The sequence below is a fragment of the Gymnogyps californianus genome, unplaced genomic scaffold (assembly GCF_018139145.2).
Source record: "Gymnogyps californianus isolate 813 unplaced genomic scaffold, ASM1813914v2 HiC_scaffold_36, whole genome shotgun sequence".
In the NCBI taxonomy this organism is placed as follows: domain Eukaryota; kingdom Metazoa; phylum Chordata; class Aves; order Accipitriformes; family Cathartidae; genus Gymnogyps; species Gymnogyps californianus.
The window spans coordinates 18,843-41,551 of record NW_026114246.1 but is presented as its reverse complement, the minus strand read 5'-3'; the positions used below and the strand labels follow the sequence as shown (position 1 = coordinate 41,551).

Here is a 22,709-nt window from a genome sequence, read left to right as displayed (position 1 = left end):
ATATATGGGCCTTATAAATAAGATCTCTGTTAAACTGCAGCAATATTCCTAAAACTATAAACTGAACTGGAAAAGGCCAAGAAAAGAGAGAGCACAGATGAAACGATAGCAAGTCAATCAACTTCTCATCCACATGTAATTGGGGAAGTACATACAAATGTTAAAATAGAAGGTACCCAGAACAATCAGTATGATACACTAAGCAGCTTTTGCAAATCCCATGACTTCTTATGTCTCTGTGACAGAGCCTGATTTTTTTTTCAGCTTACCACATTGATATGAGTAGAATTTTAAAAACACAATAAAGATTTAATTCAATGAATTATTGACCAGTAAATAAAATCTTTTTGACTGCAAAATTCTTTTCTTATTCTCAAATCAGTTCTTAACAGGAGTCTGGCTGTCTGGCTAGAGCAGAATTTTCCAAGTTCTTTCATATCTTAATAAAGGTTTGATACATTTCCAGATTTGCATTTCAGCCCCTTACCTAGATACGAACTATGATTTCTGTCCTGTAGGATTTTTTCAAACACATGGCTTGTTGATAACACACTGCTGTTTTTAGTTGTTGCTAAGTAGTGTTTATCCTAAGTCAAGGATTTTTCAGCTTCTCATGCCCAGCCAGCAAGAAGGCTGGAGGGGGCACAAGAAGTTGGGAGGGGACACAGCCAGGACAGCTGACCCAAACTGGCCAAAGGGATATTCCATACCATATGACATCATGCCCAGTATATAAACTGGGGGGGGTTGGCTGGGAGGGGCGGATCGCGGCTCAGGAACTAACTGGGCATCGGTCAACGAGTGGTGAGCAATTGCATTGTGCACCACTTGCTTTGTATAGTTTAATTCTTTTAGTATTACTATTGTCATATTATTATTATCATTATCATTATTTTTCCTTCCTTTCTGTCCTATTAAACTGTCTTTATCTCAACTCACGAGTTGGTTTTTTTCCCTGATTCTCTCCCCCATCCCACTGGGTGGGGGGGGAGTGAGCGAGCGGCTGCGTGGTGCTTAGCTGCCAGCTGGGGTTAAACCACGACAGTCCTTTTTTGGCGCCCAACGTGGGGCACGACGGGTTGAGATAACGACAAATCTGACTGGAATGTGTTAGAACAAATTTGTTATAAACATACATTATATTAGTTCAATAGTCACTGGTCACAATGTTGATGTATTTGCTCTCAAAGTTGGTGCGCTTGTTCTTAGAGTTGTGTTATGTAATACCTTACTTGCAGTATATGCTCCCTGTTGTGCTGTTTATCACCCGTGGGAACTGGGCCAGAGTTATCATGTTGTTCTACTTTGTAACACTGGCTTATGATACGATAGAATTGCTGGTTGTGGAACTAATCTGGTATTTGTACTCAGCATTGCCGTCACCTCCGTACTTCGGGAGCCATCTATCAGAAACTATTAATAATTGTACCTTTTACCTTTTCTCATCAGAGAGCCAATCCACGGGGGAGATATACATTTCTTCATCTTCCCCTTCTCCTCCAGGCAAATTACAATAGCTCTTGAGAATTTTGAATATCCTTGGGATGTTCAAACCAGCATGTTCCTATTGCTATGTCTCCTGAATGTGTTCCAGGTCTTGTTTAAGGTTAAACAACTGTTTAAGAATACCTTTCAGAAATCTGCCCCGAGGCTTAATAGCCATGGGTGGCATGGCATGTGGGAGAATATGGGCAGGTATCTAGAGAACTTCTCACCTCCAATGGTTTGGAACTTCACTCCCGATCAACTACAGGACCCCGATAAAGTGATAGAATGTCTGAAAGGAAAATGCTGTGGCTATTCCAAGAGGCACAACTGATCGCACTGTGCTGGGCCCTGGCTAGTATCTACCAAACACTGCTCGATACTGTGCAGCACCCTCAGGGGGAAGGGAGGGAAAACAGACCGACAGATACTGCGGCTACTCCGACCCCTGCAACAGACGTAGCGGCTACTGCAACCCCAGCGACAGGCAAGGCGGCTACTCCAACCCCCACAACAGATACGGTGGCTACTCCGACCTCCGCAACAGACACTGTGGCTACTCCAACCTCTGCAACAGACACTGCAGCTACTCCAACCCCTGCGACAGGCACTGCGGCTACTCCAACCCCTGCGACAGGCACTGCAGCTGAACCAGAGAACCAACCTGTGCCAGTATCAGTCACCCCTATACAGAAGAAGAAATAGTAAAAAAAATCAGTTCGCTTAGCGAAGGATGAAGATGAACCAGGGCCATCACGAGAACAGGAGGAAGAGGCAGAACCAGAGGTAATCACCCGATCCCTATCCCTGAGTGAGCTGCGGGATATGCGAAAAGATTTCAGCCGTCGTCCAGGCGAGCACATTATCACCTGGCTGCTCCGATGCTGGGACAATGGGGCCAGTAGCCTGGAATTAGAGGGTAGGGAAGCCAAGCAGCTGGGATCACTTGCTAGGGAAGGTGGCATTGACAAGGCGATTGGAAAAGGGACACAAGCCCTCAGCCTCTGTGGAAACACAGCCCCACCATTTGCCATGGACTAATCCAAAATGCACTGGAAAAAGGTGGAGCTCCAGAACACCTGCAATACATTGATGACATCATCGAATGGGGCAACACAGCAGAAGAAGTTTTTGAGAAAGGGGAGAAAATAATCCAAATCCTTCTGAAAGCCGGTTTTGCCATAAAACAGAGTAAGGTGAAGGGACCCGCACAGGAGATTCAGTTTTTAGGAATAAAATGGCAAGATGGACATCGTCAGATCCCAATGGATGTGATCAACAAAATAGCAGCTATGTCTCCACCGACTAGTAAACAGGAAACACAAGCTTTCTTAGGTGTTGTAGGTTTTTGGAGAATGCATATTCCAAATTATAGCCTGATTGTAAACCCTCTCTATCAAGTGACCCGGAAGAAGAACAATTTTAAATGGGGCCCTGAGCAACAACAAGCCTTTGAACAGATTAAACGGGAGATAGTTCATGCAGTAGCCCTTGGGCCAGTCCGGGCAGGACCAGATGTTAAAAATGTGCTCTACACCGCAGCCGGGGAGAATGGCCCTACCTGGAGTCTCTGGCAGAAAGCACCTGGGGAGACCCGAGGTCGACCCCTAGGGTTTTGGAGTCGGGGATATCGAGGATCTGAGGCCCGCTATACTCCAACTGAAAAGGAGGTATTAGCAGCATATGAAGGAGTTCAAGCTGCTTCAGAAGTGGTTGGTACTGAAACACAGCTCCTATTAGCACCCCGACTGCCAGTGCTGGGCTGGATGTTCAAAGGGAAGGTCCCTTCTACACATCATGCAACTGATGCTACATGGAGTAAGTGGGTTGCACTGATCACACAACGAACTCGAATAGGAAACCCCAGTCGCCCAGGAATTTTGGAAGTGATCACAGACTGGCCAGAAGGCAAAGATTTTGGAATATCACCAGAGGAGGAGGTGACGCGTGCTGAAGAGGCCCCACTGTATAATAAACTGACAGAAAATGAGAGGCAATATGCCCTGTTCACTGATGGGTCCTGTCGCATTGCAGGAAAGCATCGGAGGTGGAAGGCGGCTGTATGGAGTCCTATACGACAAGTTGCAGAAACTGCAGAAGGAGAAGGTGAATCGAGTCAGTTTGCAGAGGTGAAAGCCATCCAGCTGGCTTTAGACATTGCTGAATGAGAAAAATGGCCAGTGCTCTATCTCTATACTGACTCATGGATGGTGGCAAATGCTCTGTGGGGGTGGTTGCAGCAATGGAAGCGGAGTAACTGGCAATGCAGAGGTAAACCCATCTGGGCTGCCGCATTGTGGCAAGATATTGCTGCCTGGCTAGAGAACTTGGTTGTGAAAGTACATCATGTAGATGCCCATGTACCTAAGAGCCGGGCCACTGAAGAACATCAAAACAACCAGCAGGTAGACAAGGCTGCTAGGATTGAAGTGGCTCAGGTGGATCTGGACTGGCAGCATAAGGGTGAATTATTTTTAGCTCGGTGGGCCCATGACACCTCAGGCCATCAGGGAAGAGATGCAACATATAGATGGGCTTGTGATCGAGGGGTGGACCTGACCATGGACACTATCACACAGGTTATCCATGAATGTGAAACATGCGCTGCAATTAAGCAAGCCAAGCGGTTAAAGCCTCTTTGGTATGGAGGACGATGGCTGAAATACAAATATGGAGAGGCCTGGCAGATTGACTATATCACACTCCCACGAACCCGCCAAGGCAAGCGCCATGTGCTTACAATGGGTGGAAGCAACCACCAGATGGCTGGAAACATATCCCGTGCCCCATGCCACTGCCCGGAACACTATCCTGGGCCTTGAAAAGCAAATCTTATGGCAACATGGAACCCCAGAAAGAATTGAGTCAGACAGCGGGACTCATTTCTGGAACAATCTCATAGACACCTGGGCCAAAGAGCACGGCATTGAGTGGGTGTATCACATCCCCTATCATGCACCAGCCTCCGGGAAAATCGAGCGATACAATGGATTGTTAAAGACTACATTGAGAGCAATGGGTGGTGGGACCTTCAAACATTGGGATACACATCTAGCAAAGGCCACCTGGTTAGTCAACACTAGAGGATCTGCCAATCGAGCTGGCCCCGCCCAATCAGAACTTTTACGTACTGTAGAAGGGGATAAGGTCCCTGTAGTGCATATGAAAAATATGCTAGGGAAGACAGTCTGGGTTACTCCTGCCTCAGGCAAAGGCAAACCCATTCGTGGGATTGATTTTGCTCAAGGACCTGGGTGCACTTGGTGGGTGATGCGGAAGGACGGGGAAGTCCGATGTGTGTCTCAAGGGGATTTGATTTTAGGTGAGAATAGCCAATAGATTAAATTGTATTATGTTAATTGCTATATAACCCTGCCACTGTATGTCATCACTACTATAGTTGTTATATGCTATATCAACAGTATTACAGTAAGAATTATCTAGATTAATAAAGAATGAACTTTGACAAAACTGAGTGAAGTGCAGTAGTGATGGAACCAGGACTGACTGCAGCATGCAACAATCCAACACCACACACCATCCTCCTGCTGCGCCCAATGTCATCTGCTCGCTGCACCGCACCAAAGCCTGATCCTGCTCTGCTGACTGAGTGGACTTCACACCATCCCTCCTGCCCAGACAGACTGTTATGACAGATGGAGTCCAAAGTCATGGACTGAATGAACTCAACGAACATTTTAAATGGACATTCTAAAGGCTTATACATTAAGGGAATGATATCTGTGTGTATATGTATTAAAAGGCAGCAAAAGTGGTGGTGATTAATTGAAAATGCATTGGAAAGTGTGGGACCTGGACATGATGTAGATGGTATAGAATAAGGGGTGGATACTGTCCTGGTTTCAGCTAGGACAGAGTTAATTTTCTTCCTAGTAGCTGGTATAGTGCTGTGTTTTGGATTTAGTAGGAAAATAATGTTGATAACACACTGATGTCTTTAGTTGTTGCTAAGTAGTGTTTATACTAAGTCAAGGATTTTTCAGCTTCTCATGCCCAGCCAGCAAGAAGGCTGGAGGGGGCACAAGAAGCTGGGAGGGGACACCGCCAGGACAGCTGACCCAAACTGGCCAAAGAGCTATTCCATACCATATGACATCATGCCCAGTATATAAACTGGGGGGAGTTGGCTGGGAGGGGCGGATCGCAGCTCGGGAACTAACTGGGCATCAGTCAATGAGTGGTGAGCAATTGCATTGTGCACCACTTGCTTTGTATAGTTTAATTCTTTTAGTATTACTATTGTCATATTATTATTATCATTATCATTGTTTTTCCTTCCTTTCTGTCCTATTAAACTGTCTTTATCTCAACCCACGAGTTGGTTTTTTTTCCTGATTCTCTCCCCCATCCCACTGGGTGGGGGGGGAGTGAGCGAGCGGCTGCGTGGTGCTTAGTTGCTGGCTGGGGTTAAACCACGACAAGCATGTATTTTGGCCTAGAGTCCCGTCCTTGATTCGATTGCAAAATAGCATCTTCCTGTTAAGGAACAGACCTGGTTTGTATATGTATTCAGAGTCATGGTATATCATTTTAAGTTTTTCCTGTTTTTCATGCTGCTGGTGCTACAGTGACAAACTGACACCAGACAAGAGATTTTATTTCTCTGCAGTCAACCAAGGCCTGACATGCAAACATGAGTGTTATCGGTCCCGCTGAATCCCTGGATAATTTTTACTACTTTCAGTGATTTTGTATCTTTCCTAAAAGCTTGTCCATGGTGTTGGATGCACTGTCATGTTTAGACATCTGAGACAGCCCAAACAATTCTGTTGTTTACCAGAACTACTATAGTGTAGAGTTTAACCCAAAGGTTAAGGACTTGTTTTTCAGAAAGTCTAGTTTACATATCCCTGTACTGTTCTGCATGGGGTACTGTAAATGTACCTGATGGATTCTGCCTGGCACTGGGAACCTCCTCAGAGGCTCCAAGCACTTGCACTCCCAGTGGGAATGAAATTCAGGATGTGCTAATCACCTTGTAAGATAAGTTACAATAGTAGCACAGTAATCATCGATATGTTTTACCTTGCATTGTCAATGGCTCTGAAAGTATTAGTCAGATCTCCTCCCTTCTGATATGTTCCCTCCATTGCTTTAACAACCTCATCCTTTGTTTGATATGTATTCAAGTTGAACACTACATGGGGATCATTAGCATACTGAATTAAACCCACCTATGCAATAAAGAAATTATGTTAGATTATCACGCATTACAATCAGTTACATAGAGTCATGATGCTTAATTATTTGTGAGGCTGGAGTAAAAGATCTGCAGATGCATATGGGGTTATAATTTTCTTTCAACACATATAAAACCAATTAATATTAACACGTTTGGAAAGCAAAGAAAGCTAAATGCTCTTGTGTCTTATGTCATTTATTATGGACTACAATATGCTAATGCAAACAATCTGAAATAGTAGGCATTAAATGTTTGCTTGGTTACTTCTGGAAGAGCTTATGGACAGCAATAATACAGGGAGCTCTGGGGAAAAATGAGAAAATAGCAAAAATTCTCCAAGCGGACAGCACCTCATTCTGATCTCTTCTAAGGAAATCCTAATGGCTAGTTACTTGACAGCGCTGCAAACCCTATGTATTTTTAATACAGGTGAATGCTAAAGAAATATGCTAAGATGTACATTTAGTATGAAAGAAAAAAAAAAAGAGGAGAAGATGCTAAAGGTGAGGTTCAGAAAGGACTGAGCAGGAAGCCTAGCTTTTAAGCACCTTGCTTCCAAAGTAGCCCAAGGAAGAAGGCAGCCTTAGGGAGAGAGATTTCCAGTGCCCCAGTCTTTGTTCCCAGAACTGTTTATGGAAAATGGACAACTGCAAAGACAGAAAATGTTTTTAAAAAGGCAATAAAATTTTCCTTACCATCATCAAATTAAAAGGAAAAAAGAACTCAACGATCAGATAGTAACCAAGCAGGAAAAACTCCTATTTTAAAGATGCAGCAGTTGGAAAGTAAGAGCCATATGAAAAGCCCATAAAAGAAACTGTTCTACTTTTACCACATCCCCACAGACTGCATTTTAATTATTCTTACATATAATATATGAAAGAGATCTGACTCCACTAGATATAACCTAGACTTCTATTTTAGTTAGTCTATGTTTTGAATCAAATTACTAACCCCCTTTGGAATAGGTTAGCTGTCAGATAAAAACCCAAATATTGAAAGATAAAGGACAACTGCATAATCTCTGGCCTTGGGGGAGGTACTGTAGTTATGCTAATAAAACTTTTTTTTTTTTTTGTCTTTCTCAAAGATGTCTTTGACTTACCTGGGTTTTGTTAAGGCCTATATCTAAGCCTTATACAAATTTTTTCAAAAATGCTCGCACTGCATCCCAGAGATAAATGCTGTTTGACTCATCACAAACCACCACAACATCTTTGACAGAGGAACACTCTAAAACAAAAATAAAAAGTGGACATTAAATACACTTTCAGTCTCAATGTACTTACAACTCTTTGGCTAAATCCAGAGGTGCATAGTTAGGTCTCACACAGGCAATACTTCAGATCAGGAAGGTTTTGCCTGAATGAAGACTCAATAGAAGCATATGCAGATTTTGAGCCTGTCTTCATTTTCACTGCTCTGGTGCAATGCCACTGAATTCAGAGGAGTGAGTCCAGATTCATATCAGCATTAGATCAGAATCTGTCAGTCCTTACATGTGAATCACAGGGCTTTACTTTTTGCACATACATGTTTTTAAAAATCCCAAATTAAAAGTCTCCGACAAAATGTATCTTGATTTTGTTTGATCTGTTTTTTTTAATTGAATCTGTTTTGCACATGTTGCCTTACTTTGAACAGCAGGAGAAAAGCTTCTTAGTATCTGGAAACTTGGACCGATTTCAGAACAGACTCCTGTTGCATAAGGCTTCCACACTGCTGTGCCCACAAGGGACCATGAGTCTTTAAAAATAACAAAAAAAAGAAACTATAAAAATAACAAATACTTGTCTCACCATATCCATATACAAAAGCACAATAAGCAGGACTACAGGAATATAGGATCAGAGGAGCCCTCTTGGATTATCAGGCCAAATCCCTTGTTATCACTGTGACAGTGTCAGGTAACCCCTTTCATAGACTTTCTCATAAAAAGGATTCTCTATTTGTGATCATCCTAGTGCCGCCTCCTGCAAGCTGGTCCCTCCAGACTATGCACAGCTATAACTTCTAGGGAGTGTGACTTGGTCTGCAAGGAATCTGTGCTGCTTTAAGCCACCTGCTCTACAAACTATTGGTTTAAAACTAGGGTTGGTATTTGCACATCGCTTATAAGCGTGCAGAGAACTACTTCCACTAACCATGAGGTGGCATCAGAGCCATGAACATGCACGTCGCTGCAAACATGCAGAAGAGCTTTTCTTGTGGTATGTCCGATTACCACCAACAGTGTGACCAGACTGAAGAGTTTTGTGATCAGTGCACAAACACACATTTATTAATTTGAGAAGCCTTGTTCCCAAGGGAAATTCACTTTGCCAAAATATTTATGTTAAACTTTGTCATCATCTCCAGTGAGGGTGCAGCCTCACAGTATGCACTGTCCTATTTAGCTGTAGCTAAAAGAAGTTTGGCCCTGGCCTCACATACCCCTCGGCTACGTGTTTCATTGCCTTCCGGGGAAAATAATCTTGCTTCTTTGCTGAAAATGATCTCTGTAAAAATAAACGTTTTCAGCTAGATCAACCAGCTGATTGCATGACAGCCACACCTCTGATATTAGAAGGATTTTTACAAAAGTACCTAGATAAAAAAGACAGATACTGAGACAGTATTTTGTCATGAGGATATGGGGGGTGGTGGTGGTGTTCTTTTTAAAAGAAAATCACATTAGGAACTCAAGGAAAAAACATAACCTCTGTCCAACAGTTCTGAAAGAAATGATAGCTTCATTACATATACTTTCTGATTGCCCTATTCAGTCAGGAGAGCCTGGAAAACAGAAAACACACCATCTCTATTTAGGAAGAGAAGAGAGAGTGAACAGCATTATTACCCTTTTCTCAAGAATATTGAAAAAAGGTAATTAAAGGCAGAAGTAAATGGAAAATGAAATAGATAAATCACACACTGGTTTACCAGTGGCAGATCACATCAAACTATCCTAACGTATTTGACAAGATGGCAGATTTTCTAGACAAGAGAAGGGAAGTATATCTACATTATCCGATCTTGAGATAAGTGCTCTTTATAGCTGCCACATGGGGCATGATTAGTTTTACTGGAAAAGATGGATATTTACAGAGGTGAGAGGTACAAAAGAAATCATTTATGCCAGTAACTATGAAGCTGGAGAAGAGTCTTTAAATTAAAGTTATTTTTGATTTAAAGTTCTTTTTAGATCAATCTCATTTGCCTGTTTTCTTCTGTATTAATGGTAACTCAAAATTGTGATGTTAATCTTGGACCAAAAAATAAAAATGTTCTAATAAACTTTGCTGATCTTCACCTTAAGAAAAAAAAAAAGGAAATGGTCTAATGTTCTAGCATTGTTACAGTCAGAAATTTAAGATGCATCATTAATGCAGGGGAAAACTGGGAGATCACATATTAAAAACTGATGAACTTGAAAAGTGGAATATTAGAAAGGGGCACAGACTTGCCTTTAAGGACTAATCTTAAGAAATGTGGACATAAACTGGGAGCTCATTGAGTGGAAGAGAGAGGAGCAGACGGATTGGGCACTGGCTGATTACAGGGTGACCATAAGCATGCAGCCAACATGCAAAGCAAATATGCCCTGAAGATATGTAACAAGAAGCACTTCTAGTTGAGACAGAGAAATACCAAATACACTATATAGTGCCCTGGAAAGACTCACGTGGAATATAGCATAGATCTGGTCATTCATGTTCGAGAGGGGTATATTTTAAAAAGTGCATTTCAGCCAAAAAACTCTGTGTTTGTCTAGCAAACCGAAGGACAAAGGAGAATGACTGTGGGGTGTTAAATATAGAAGGGAAATTTTACATGTAGGGAGATGGGAGCTGTTCCTTTTAACTAAAGGAACAGCACTGCACACAGAACAAACTGATAGAAACTTAGATCAGAAATCTGGAAAAAAGTTGTTAACCATCAGTGAAATTCTTAAGCACCTTTCCAACAGGACTAAGCATGCCTCAGAAAAATGTAATGAGCATGTGAAAATGACTGCCCTGTACTTAGGATACCTGTGGGAAGTAATCACATGGCACCAAACAGCTGAACCAGCAGGACCCTCAAGCTACGGCACAGACATATCAGGCTGGGTCACGTTCCAGCCAAGCAGCCCAGGACACCTCCTGGGATGCAGCACAGACTGGTGCAAGCGGACGGAGGCTGAGAGAGAGGCAGCCACAGGAGGAAGGAGCACAGCAAACCGGGACGAGGAAGCCCTGAGCATAACCCAAAGAACCCATCACAGAGGCCAGCTGCCAGAGACAGCATCTTGGAGCGAAGTCCTGGCTGGCAGCGGCTTGCAATTACGAGCAAAGATAATCTCCACTTATTATCCAATTCCAGCCACATCTAAGTCACAGGACTTTTGATATTTGTTGAGGCTGAGTCACAAATAAGCACCTGTCTCCAATACCCCGTTCTCCTTCTGTCAAAAAGAACTCCCTTCGCCAAAGAAGTGGCTAACTGTTCACGTCTTAGTGTTCAACTCTTTTTTTGTTACTTTATGCAATTTATGTAGAGTCAATCAATACCATATGGATCAGGAAATTCTTTATATTTGAGAGAAGTTCAAATATTATTAAAAATGAAAATTTTTCTGCATGAGATGTTTTAAATTACTGCAACTACAGATACTGATTAAAGTGGGTATGCATGGGACAGTATTAACAGTAATTAAAAGGTATTATCAAAGAGATAGAATAAGATTTTTTTAATAAGTATCTTCTCAAACCAACAATCAAGAAGAGCACTGTTGCTGTATTTTGAAGTTATGATTAACCTTGGTGGGTTGACCCTGGCTGGATGCCAGGTGCCCACCAAAGCTGCTCTGTCACTCCCCCTCCTCAGCTGGACAGGGGAGAGAAAATAAAATGAAAAGCTGTGGGTCGAGATAAGGACAGGGAGATCACTCACCAATTACTGTCACGAGCAAAACAGACTCGACTCGGGGAAAAATTAATTTAATTTCATTTATTACCAATAAAAATCAGAGTAGGGTAATGAGAAATAAAACCAAATCTTAAAAACACCTTCCCCCCACCCCTCCCTTCTTCCCGGGCTTAACTTTACTCCTGATTTTCTCTACCTCCTCCCCCCCTGAGAGGCACAGGGGGATGGGAAAGGGGGGGTTTGGCCCAGTTCATCACACGTTGTTTCTGCCGCTCCTTCCTCCTCAGGGGGAGGACTCCTCACACTCTTCCCCTGCTCCAGCATGGGGTCCCTCCCACGGGAGACAGTCCTTCACGAACTTCTCCAATGTGAGTCCTTCCCATGGGCTACAGTTCTTCATGAACTGCTCCAGCATGGGTCCTTCCCACGGGGTGCAGTCCTTCAGGAACAGACTGCTCCAGCATGGGTCCCCCATGGGGTCACAAGCCCTGCCAGTAAACCTGCTTCAGCGTGGGCTCCACTCTCTCCACAGGTCCTGCCAGGAGCCTGCTCCAGCGCGGGCTTCCCACGGGGTCACAGCCTCCTTTGGGCGCATCCACCTGCTCCGGCGTGGGGTCCTCCAGGGGCTGCAGGTGGATATCTGCTCCACTGTGGACCTCCATGGGCTGCAGGGGGACAGCCTGCCTCACCATGGTCTTCACCAGGGGCTGCAGGGGAATCTCTGCTCCGGTGCCTGGAGCACCTCCTCCCCCTCCTTCTTCACTGACCTTGGTGTCTGCAGAGTTGTTCCTCTCACATCTTCTCACTCTTCTCGTCAGCTGTAGTTGCACAGTTTTTTCCCCCCCTTTCTTAAATATGTTATCACAGAGGCGCTACCACTGTTGCTGATTGGCTCAGCCTTGGCCAGTGGTGGGTCCATCTTGGAACCCGCTGGCATTGACTTTATTGGACATCATAGGGGAAGCTTCTAGCAGCTTCTCACAGAAGCCACCCCTGTAGCCCTCCTGGCTACCAAAACCTTGCCACGCAAACCCAATACACTAACTCCAAGAAAGCTGCTGGAAAGCTTAGAATTAGACCTGTTAATTACTTCAATGAATTGGGCTATATGGTAATGAAGATAATAAATAATTGAATACTTTTCTGATACAACAGAGAAATACAAAGCTTAAAGTGAGTCTCAAAGCTCATTTGCCTGTAGTTTATTGTTTCGTTTAATCATTCCACATGCCTACAATGTGTGCATCATAAACTGGAATACACCTACATTCCAACAGTTTTCATGCTTATGGTTAAGATTGTAAAAAAGCATATTAAATGGACATTAACTTTCTTTCAATGATGAAATCTGTTTTACAGGCTCCAAGGAGAGTGGTTTGCAGAATATACACGTAGAAAATGCATCCTCCTCCAGCTCACTAACTAAATAAATCATATTGCTAAAGGAAAAGGCAGATCCATGGGACTGGAAATCTTGACATCTCAGGAGAACAGTCACTGTGCAAGTGCTTACGGTGGAGGAGAGATCCCATACTGTCTTTTGAAAGCATAACCAGAACTATATAAGACTACCTTACAGATGTCCATGGTGGAAATATTCTTGCCTATGTTGTCTGACTTGATTTAAATTACAGAATATTTAATTATATGCTCTTCTATAGGATATTTAGATAAATGCAGAAGGAGACAATTTGTAATTTTCCTGATTTTGGACCCTAGGTAATGACAGTGGGATGGAATATTTTAAAATATGCAAAATATGTATTAATCTATGCTGCATAATAAAATACATTCAGCTTGGACTGTCTATTGAATATGTCCTCAATACGTACCAAAAATCCTCCTGTTTTTTGAGTTCTGTATTAGAGTCAAGCCAAGGTTCATGTCTTCCTTTATCTCGGTCACATTCAGAATATTTATTAAAGCTGAAATAAAAAGAGATTAAATAATGACAGAATAATAAATAAGATGTAGAACCAATTTAGTAAGTTAGAATTCCTTTTCTAAAGCTTGATTTCTCAGAATCTAAGATGCCTCTTCCAAATGGCTGTATAAAATTCTGAGATAAAAGAAACAAAAGCTAATCTTTGTAAAAAATTTGCTAACGGTTAATTATAGACATGAATTAAGTGTGGCCATCTAGAATGCCTGCCCTCAAGTGAGGTGAAGGCAAAAGAGAGGAAGAAATTGTCGTCTTTGCCATTGAGTATTTTTGGCTGGCTGAGTAGCTGCAGCTGAGCAGCTACTGTTATATTCCGCAGGACACCAGACTCCTCTCATCCAGTATCACACTTTAGACAAAAATGTGGAAGGAACGGTGGAGGACAGAAGTGTGCTGCACCACAAATAAACATAAAGTAGGCATCTCAGCACACTCTGCGGTCCTGTATTTTCACTGTATCCGAAAGTGAACCCCATTTTATACTTAGTCTGCAAACACACAGAGGCAGAAAAGGCTTCATATAATATATATTCAGTAAGTGCAATTCAAAATGAGAATGTAACAAGTGTTAAGTGATGTCAAGAGTGTGGCTGCCTCCGCCAGCTGCTCTGGCCCAAGACCCTCCTGCCCAGATGCTGGAGCCCAGTCCGGTGCCCAGGGACTCAGAGCCTCTGCCCAGACTGAGGGACATGGCACCAGTAGTGAAGCTGAGCACACATCTGACACACACACACACAGACACACACACAGAGGACCCTGAAATGGCCAGTCACACAGACTGCCACAGACAAGGTGTTGCCTTCAGCAGCACCCATGTACAGGGTGTGCTCCTCTTGGACTGGCAGAGACTGGAGGTCACTAGTGCAGGCACACACACACGACACTCTGGGTTCACAAGCACGTGCACATTTGTGGATCCCCTGAGTACCGGCATGGCCTCTCTGTCCACCAGCACCCCTGCCTGGATCCCAGGCCCCCTTACCCACCCCACGGGTCCCCTATTCACCAGCTGGTCCAGCTCAGTGCTTGCTGCAAACAGGCAGCACTCACACATTCATCCCTCATGCACTCCACATTTGTAAGTCCCCCTGGGTGTACCAGCACGGACCCCTCTGCCCGGACCCGAGGTCCCCCCTAAGCTAGCTGGTCCAGCTTAAAGTTTGCTAGTGAACGAATGAATGAGCACACACACACACACACACACACGAACACACGGTGTGGGGAAGATACAGACACTCATGCCCCAGCAGCTGGCACCTGGGCTGTAACCCACAGTCCCTCTCCAGCTGCCAGCGTGGAGCCCCTCACTTGCCTCACTCACCCTGGTCCCCCCCCAGCAGCTGGTTTTGGGACACACACCATTCCCGCCCCAGTGGCTGAAAGTTAAAGAACCCCACTGGCTCCAGTAGCTGGCACCACAGGCCAGGGCACCCACACCCCGGGCCCCACTCCAGTAGCTGGTACCAGTTTTCACTCACACACACAGCGGTCTCACCAGTAGCTGGCGCTTAGTCCTTGCAGCACACACACGGGACAGAGACTGAGATTATGCAGAGAGATAGTTTAAGAAAAGATTTAATAAGAAGATAGGACAGACTGCGGTGATCAGACACAGGGCTCAGCCAAACAAGCATCCTGACTAGCCCCATTTTACATGCAACTGACCCCTTTTTATACCCTTTTCTGCCTATCCCCCTCTCTTTGTTACTCCCTGCTCCCCCTTCCCCTGCACATCCCCCATGGGTTTGCACAGCTCCATCAATTCCTGCACCCCTCCCAGTCCGGGGTCCCCCTGGTTTACAGTCTTAACAGTTGCAAATTCCAGGTTGATTTTCCTGGAAGAGGTGCCTGTAGTTTCTTGATAGCCCATCAATTAGTGTGACTGACCAGGTTTGGTTCTCATCACTGCCTCCCTGATCATTTGCTTGTCAGGTTTGTGTCCCCTTATGTTCTTGTTTATGGCTTCCTCCTTTTCTTGTTGCACTGAAAAAGGTCCTTGACCAGATACCCTTAAAGGAGCAGACACTCCTCTTCCACATATCCTTACAACAAGAACCCTCAAGTATAAAGTAAATATGTTATAAATATTACTACTACTAACATTATTAATAGGGCTGATACAAATGACTAAGACTATAAGAAAATTTATAAAGGTAGAACAAAAAGATTTCCAGAAGAGATATAGCAAACAGTAGTAATAATAATAATACAGTTGTACAATAAGCTGATGTCACAAATCAAATCCACCTTAGGAATGTGTGAAATAAATGGCAGAAAGGCAAAAAAAAGAGTTCACATCCATATCACAGGGGCAGCTGTAACAATACCTGTAAGTGCTTGCTGACAGTTAAATTTAGAACTCAGGAACAGCCAAGTGAAAAGGATGAGAGAGAGATTGCTCTAGAAACAGCCTTATAATATACAGTAAGATCCATATTTTATTCTTCAAGGAGGCTAAGATCAAGGAATGCTGAGCTTGTCAATGAAAATTAAATTCCTCTGCATGCCAGTGCAGCAACATTCACACATACTCTGCTGACACCTATTTTTGTTATTGGTCTTGCTAGTTTCTGATATTTTATTAGATAGATTGGCCTGGTATAAAAATGAGGAAAAAATGAACAATTGTAGCAAGACATTATTCATTACAACTTACCTTGTAAATTCAATTTTTTAAATGTGGTTTTGGATGTACCAACAGGACATGCATAGATATCTCCGGTTCTGTTAACTGGATAGCCACTCCAGGGTGAACCAACCAACAACCTAAAAAACCAGGAATTTCATTAGGTTTTTAATGATACTGGAAAAGTCCAGCAGCATTATTGCTTAGCACACTGTAGGTAACAGGTAAAGAGGCTTTTACCAGCTATAGCACCTAAGGCATTCAGGAGTTTTCTCCAGAGCTGTTCAGAAGCTGAGCTTCACTTGCATGTTAATACACTGGATTCACCAGGGGCAACTTTGGTAAAGAAGCCTCTGGGGATTAGGCTGCCTCAGATATGTATACTGTTGCTTTTTTGACATTATGTCATAGTGTCAGAAGAAATACAGCAAAGATATTAATATATACAAATGTATACAAATTTAGAAATATATATGTTGGGGATTGAATGACAAAAAATTTTATTTTCCTGTCAGGTAACGGTTAACTGATTCCTTTTAAGTTATTCTTTTAACTGATAAGAAGCATTTCCTACAGGATCTACTCAGCAACAATTACATGCTTATGTCTGAGCTTGAACACTACCACACCTTGACAACACTGAGTCAGAAAGAAAATACTGCAGGGGATAATAGACTGCCACATGAAGTATTTAATTCTGAACAAGAAATTTAAGAATTATGATAATTTGTGCCTACAATATGAAGTGATTCACTTTCTCTGACTCATTCCTTCATCTGCCATATGGTTTCCCCTCCAACATCTGCTACTCAAGGCACCTTTAATTTTTATCTGAAAGCCTTCACAAAACCAACTAATTCACCCCCTGGGAATACTGCTTAAGAACGCCTATGTTTCAGCACAACTCTCTCAGAGAGTGAAACCACCAGACAGTATAGGGCTGTGTAGGGCTGAAAGAGAAACTTTATATAGTTTAATGTGCAGTGAAATGAGGGTAAGGTAAAACATGACCACAGGAAGATGATCTCAAGGGATATGAAAAAATGAAACAGATGATTAGAAAGCAGGGACTGTGGGTGTTTGCTCCAGCAGCAATATGACTTTCCTTTCATACAGAACTGTCTATGGTAGTAATTAATGCATTTATGGGACAGTAAAAGGACAAGCAATGGGACCCCAGTACAGAATATGGAGTTTCAAAAGAAACCATTTTTTTTAGTTGGTCAATAGGTTGCTAAAAGCTCAACTGGTGTCCTTTAAAATTTTATAGGTAGGTAATGCACTATCAAAAGAATGCATTTTATGAAATGATTATGTTTCAAAGCAATTGCTATGTATCATATTACCTTTCCAGGAGTCATCTGATTTTATTGCTGCAATTTTATAACTAGTTTGAATAAAATGGCTTTGATAAAAATACATAGTTTTAGATGCACAAGCAAGGGTTTGAGTCCTTTTTAGCTTTCTCAAAGAAAATATTGCTAACTCCATTTTTTTTTTACTTTATTTTATCACAATTAAACACAAATTTAAGAGCACAAATAATGTCCATTTTACCAGTTCAGTTGGGGGTAACTTCAGATTCTTTTTTTTTTTTGTGTAGGAATATTTTAAAAACGCCTACCTCCTTCTCAGTTACCTTGTTGAAAAACAGTGATTATGCAGGCAGCATGAACAGGATTTTGTGTACTTTTAGCATCTCTAAACCTGCAATTCAGGTTCATATAAATATCTCTCTATATAAAAACAGTGTATGTTACACTAGCTGTGAGGAGGCCTCTGATCTTGTTATTTTCTGAGGAATATAGCTTATCTGCACAGTGGAAACCAGAACCACTAGGACCAAATAACCAGAGCTCATTAGAAACTACTCCATCGGGCATATTCCGGTAGATGATACAACTCGCAAACACTTGCAGTGACACAGAGGGCTGGAGCCGGTCAATATTGATTGACAGGAGGAAGACACAATGTTACAGTCTCCCCCCTTGTTAGGTACTACAGAGTTATTTACAGTAATAAAATGCTAACTGGACTAATGGGAGAGAGGAAGGGCTAACAGTTTTCATGGAAACAGAAAACAATTTAAAAGGATGGCAGAACTGCATGTGTAATGTCTGAAACAAACAGCTTTTCAGCATTAAGTGTCAAGCTGAACATTGCACTGGGTACATTTATAAATATTTGTATGTTTTTTTCTAAGTTTCCCAGAAGGCAAATATATTTCAGAATCCCTGCAGGAGGACAGCTACTGTTCAAAAGAATGACCTTAATGGATCTTGGAAATACCCCCTGCACCACTCCATCTGATCACGTAACTCACTGTAAATCTCTGCACCGCACTGGCATTGCTCTGTGGCCATGAGTTATCCTGAAGCTCAAAGCACATAGTTTATACAAACAGAGTGAAAATGAGAAGCAACAGGAAACTGTTCCATAATGCTATCACTCCTCAAATAGTTGAGCCATAATAATTTTTATGCCTGCATTTGTATGTTCAATCGACAAATGGTTGATCTAAACTAAAGACTCACAGCTTGCACTTACTGCTGCTGTCTGAGGTGATGGTGGTGGCAGTCATTCCCATGGCCCTGCCTGGGTCTGGGAACCATCAACCCCTGTGAAAGCTATGTCTGTAGTAGGGAAATGCACACTGAAAATCAACCTGAGAGAAAATGCCTTTAGTTAATGTGATATTAAGCATGATGAAGCAGTTGGAGACGAGGATGTTATAGAAGTTTGTGGTCAATGCTAGAGTTTCTCCAGAGAGGTTCCTGAGACAGACCCATGTATTTAAAGATGATTACAGCCTTGATATAGGGAACTATGATGATAAGAACGTGTGTCAAATGTAACTTTGGATCTGTATCCCAAAACATGACTAAAGAATCACAATTTTCCTCACACTGCCCTAAGATGCAACTGCTGCCAGCACCAGCCTTTTTTTTATCCTGGCAGGCCTTGCAAAACCCAGAAACAGATGAGCACTTTGAGCTCCTACTGCTCCTGACCAAACTCTAACCGTGGGCATCTCACTAGTCTACACTGTACCCCAAAACCAGAGCTTGATTAATTAATGGGTCCACAGATACAGGATGAGGGCATCTGTCATCCCACTGGGGTGGCTTTGAATATTGCAAAATTCATAATTGCCCTTCTTAGCATGTGCTATGTCAATGCCTAACACCCAGCAAACAAACCTGTCTGGCACCAGGGAACTTGACATTAGCCATTGTCACCTATTGCCACCAGCTTTCAACCAAGGCCTGTGACCCTTGAATCATAGGATCACAGAATATCTCAAGTTGGAATAGTCCAACTTCCTGCTCCTCACAGGACTACCTAACACTAAACCATATGAATAAGAGTGTCATCCAGATGCTCCTTGAACTCTGACAGGCTTGGGGCCATGACCACTTCCCTGGGGATCCTGTTCCAGTGACCGACCACCCTCTCAGTGAAGAATCCTGCCTCACCACCAGAAGAAAGGGGAGAGGGGAAAAGGAAATAGGGGAGAAGAAAAAAAAAAAGGCAATAGGGAAAAAAAAAGGAAATAGGGAAAAAAAGAATAGAGTGCTTGAGCACTAGGGGAAAAAAAAGGAAATAGGGAAAAAAAGAATAGAGTGCTTGAGCACTAGCTGTCCCCAAATCCAAACCTAATGCCAACCCTAACCCTTGCTTTCAGCATAACCGAGACAAGCACCATCCACAGAATTTAGAAAAAGCCATTCTCTCCCTTTCAGAATGCATATTTGAGCTCATTCCATGGGCTTTATGCTGCTCAGCAGTAATGTGGGCTCTGAAGTTCCTGCTTTCCCCAATCTCAACTTTAATTCCAACCCAGACATCTATTTATGCCAATGAACCATCACTCTCTATACCAAATCCACTTCTAGAACTTAATAATCACAACTGTATTTTACTTTCACTAGCCCTAAAACTAGCCTTGTAGCTGTTGTGTGGTACAAACAAAAAAAGTAAGCCAAACAAGATAAACTCCTCTAATTCTAAAACCAAATCTAAATCTATGCCAGCTGTGCCTAAAGCAAATTTAATTTTGTCTTTTATTTAGTTTACATTCCTCATACTTTACTGGAAGTTATTATACTACTCTGTATGCAAAGCAACGGAACTATATGAAGTCAAAGTTCAGCGGCAATGCCATACCACACAGGCTGCAGGAGTGGCAGATCAAAGTGCAACAGGAATTATTTCTGGGTGACATGGTTTAACCCCAGCCAGCAACTAAGCACCACACAGCCACTCCCTCACTCTCCCCCGGTGGGATAGGGGAGAGAATCAGAAGAGTAAAAGTGAGAAAACTCGTGGGTTGAGATAAAGACAGTTTAATAGGTAAAGCAAAAGCTGCGCATGCAAGCAAAGCAAAACAAGGAATTCATTCACTTCTTCCCATCGGCAGGCAGGTGTTCAGCCATCTCCAGGAAAGCAGGGCTCCATCATGCATAACGGTTACTTGGGAAGACGAACACCATAACTCTGAACGTCCCCCACTTCCTTCTTCTTCCCCCAGCTTTATATTGCTGAGCATGACGTTGTTGGAGATATGCGAGAAACAAAACCAAAGGATGCTACTTAGTTAACGAGGCGGGACCTTGAGAAGAGAAACAAGATGACACCATAAGTCAGCTGGGTGAAGAAATACCAAGATAAGCACAGGGGCAACCAAAGAGCTACTTGAACTGTGAGTGAACTACCCTAATTAACATACTAGAAAACCCGCCCTTAGGTAGGGAGAGCCCCCTACCAACAGAAGCCCCTTCCTCACAGAACATGCGCAGTAAAAAAAGAGGACGCTGCGACTTTAAGTGGAGATGAGGCTTGTGAGAACCAATAGGAACGAGGGTAACTCAGCGAAACTGTAAAAATACTGATAACTGTTGCTTGAAAGGTATAAAATGCTTTACCGTGTGTTAACCAGGTGTGCTAGCTTTGTGGAGTTACCACCTAGCACCCATCTCTGGGCAGACATGAAATAAACAAATATCTCGACTCTGTGTGTTAATTGGCTTTTTTGCACACCGGGTGAAAGAATCCTGATTTTTGGGACAACAACATCATATGGTATGGAATATCCCTTTGGTCAGTTGGGGTCAGCTGTCCCGGCTGTGTCCCCTCCCAACTTCTTGTGCACCCCCAGCCTACTCGCTGGTGGGGTGGGGTGAGAAGCAGAAAAGGCCTTGACTCTGGGGCCCACTGTATCTCAATCCACGAGTTTTCTCACTTTTACTCTTCTGATTCTCTCCCCCATCCCACTGGGGGAGTGAGCGAGCGGCTGTGTGGTGCTTAGTTGCTGGCTAGGGTTAAACCATGACAGTCCTTTTTGGTGCCCAATGTGGGGCTCGAAGGGTTCAAGGTAATGACAGATTTGATTGGAATGTGCTAGATCGAATTTATAGCTGTTATTGCTGTTTAGCTATCAACTCTATCCCAGCCAAAACCAGCACAATTGCTTTTCCTTGGGCACTTGCGTTCCTAGGAATAAGGGTATGCCACTTGTGACAGTGTGCTCCTCCCCCCCCCAACCTGACCTGTATTTCCCGTAACCCCACTCAAGTGATAACCACCAGTGGAGGTCATAATGGATGCGTCTGGTCATGTGGATTCGGGGGAGACAGATAACAACACAATAGCCAAGGGCTAATTTGAGCAATGTGCCCTCCTAACCACAGTGCTGGTCAATGTCCGACTCAAGCCAAATTTGGAAAAAACTAACATCTGTAGTCTGTATGTAAATATGACTATGAGTCAATTATCTTACTCCATAAATAGTGGACAGCCCAGGGCCCGTTGAGCTCTCCTGCACGGCAGCAGGCTGCACGCCAGGATCTCCCCTTCAGCAGGGGCACCTCTCAAGGTTACTCCTCGAGGTTGAGAGAATCCTTATCGCATCAGATACTCGGTAAGTGAATTGGGAATAAGCACACTGAAACTTTGAAATGTTAGCTAAGTGATATAAAGGATTGATTGTGCATATATAATCCTTTAGACATAAACCATTGACCAAGTCTGGCACTAAGTCTGGATCCAGCCGCACCTAAACTCCCCTCTGAGAAGGAGTTTAGAATGCAAGGGGGTCCTTTCTGAACCTCATGACTCAACGGGAGGGTCTCCCTGACAGTTTTGTCTGACCTTGTCCTCTATGCAGTAAATAATCAAGTGTACCTTGCCATCGAATCTTGTTAAGCCGCTGTCGCATTTACTATCAAACTTTGTTAAATTGCTGTTTTATATCAATAAACATATTGCTAGTTCTCTCTTATGAGTGAAGTGCGTGACTTCATCCGTGACACCACTCCATGCCATTTTTGGGGGGAACCAGTAGCGTGGGCTGGGGACAAGGTCCTAAATGTTATGTTTGCAGGGCGTGGGGGCCCACTCCTCATTCATAAAGGACCTGATTTCTGTCTGATCAAGAGCTGTAGGTGGACATCTGGGAGAACATCCACTATAGAAGCTGCAGGAAAAGGGCCAGAGACCCCTAATAGCTGTGAGTAGATAACTCCTTCTCCCATAGCTTGGAGGTGGAAGGATGGAGACAACAG

At 43.2% G+C, this 22,709-nt stretch overlaps 1 pseudogene; it reads right to left on the bottom strand.

The window, feature by feature from the left end:
* Positions 1-18,733, bottom strand: part of LOC127028611 (integrin alpha-2-like) — a 42,232-nt pseudogene extending 23,499 nt beyond the window's left edge.
* Between the last annotated feature and the right edge of the window lie 3,976 nt (positions 18,734-22,709).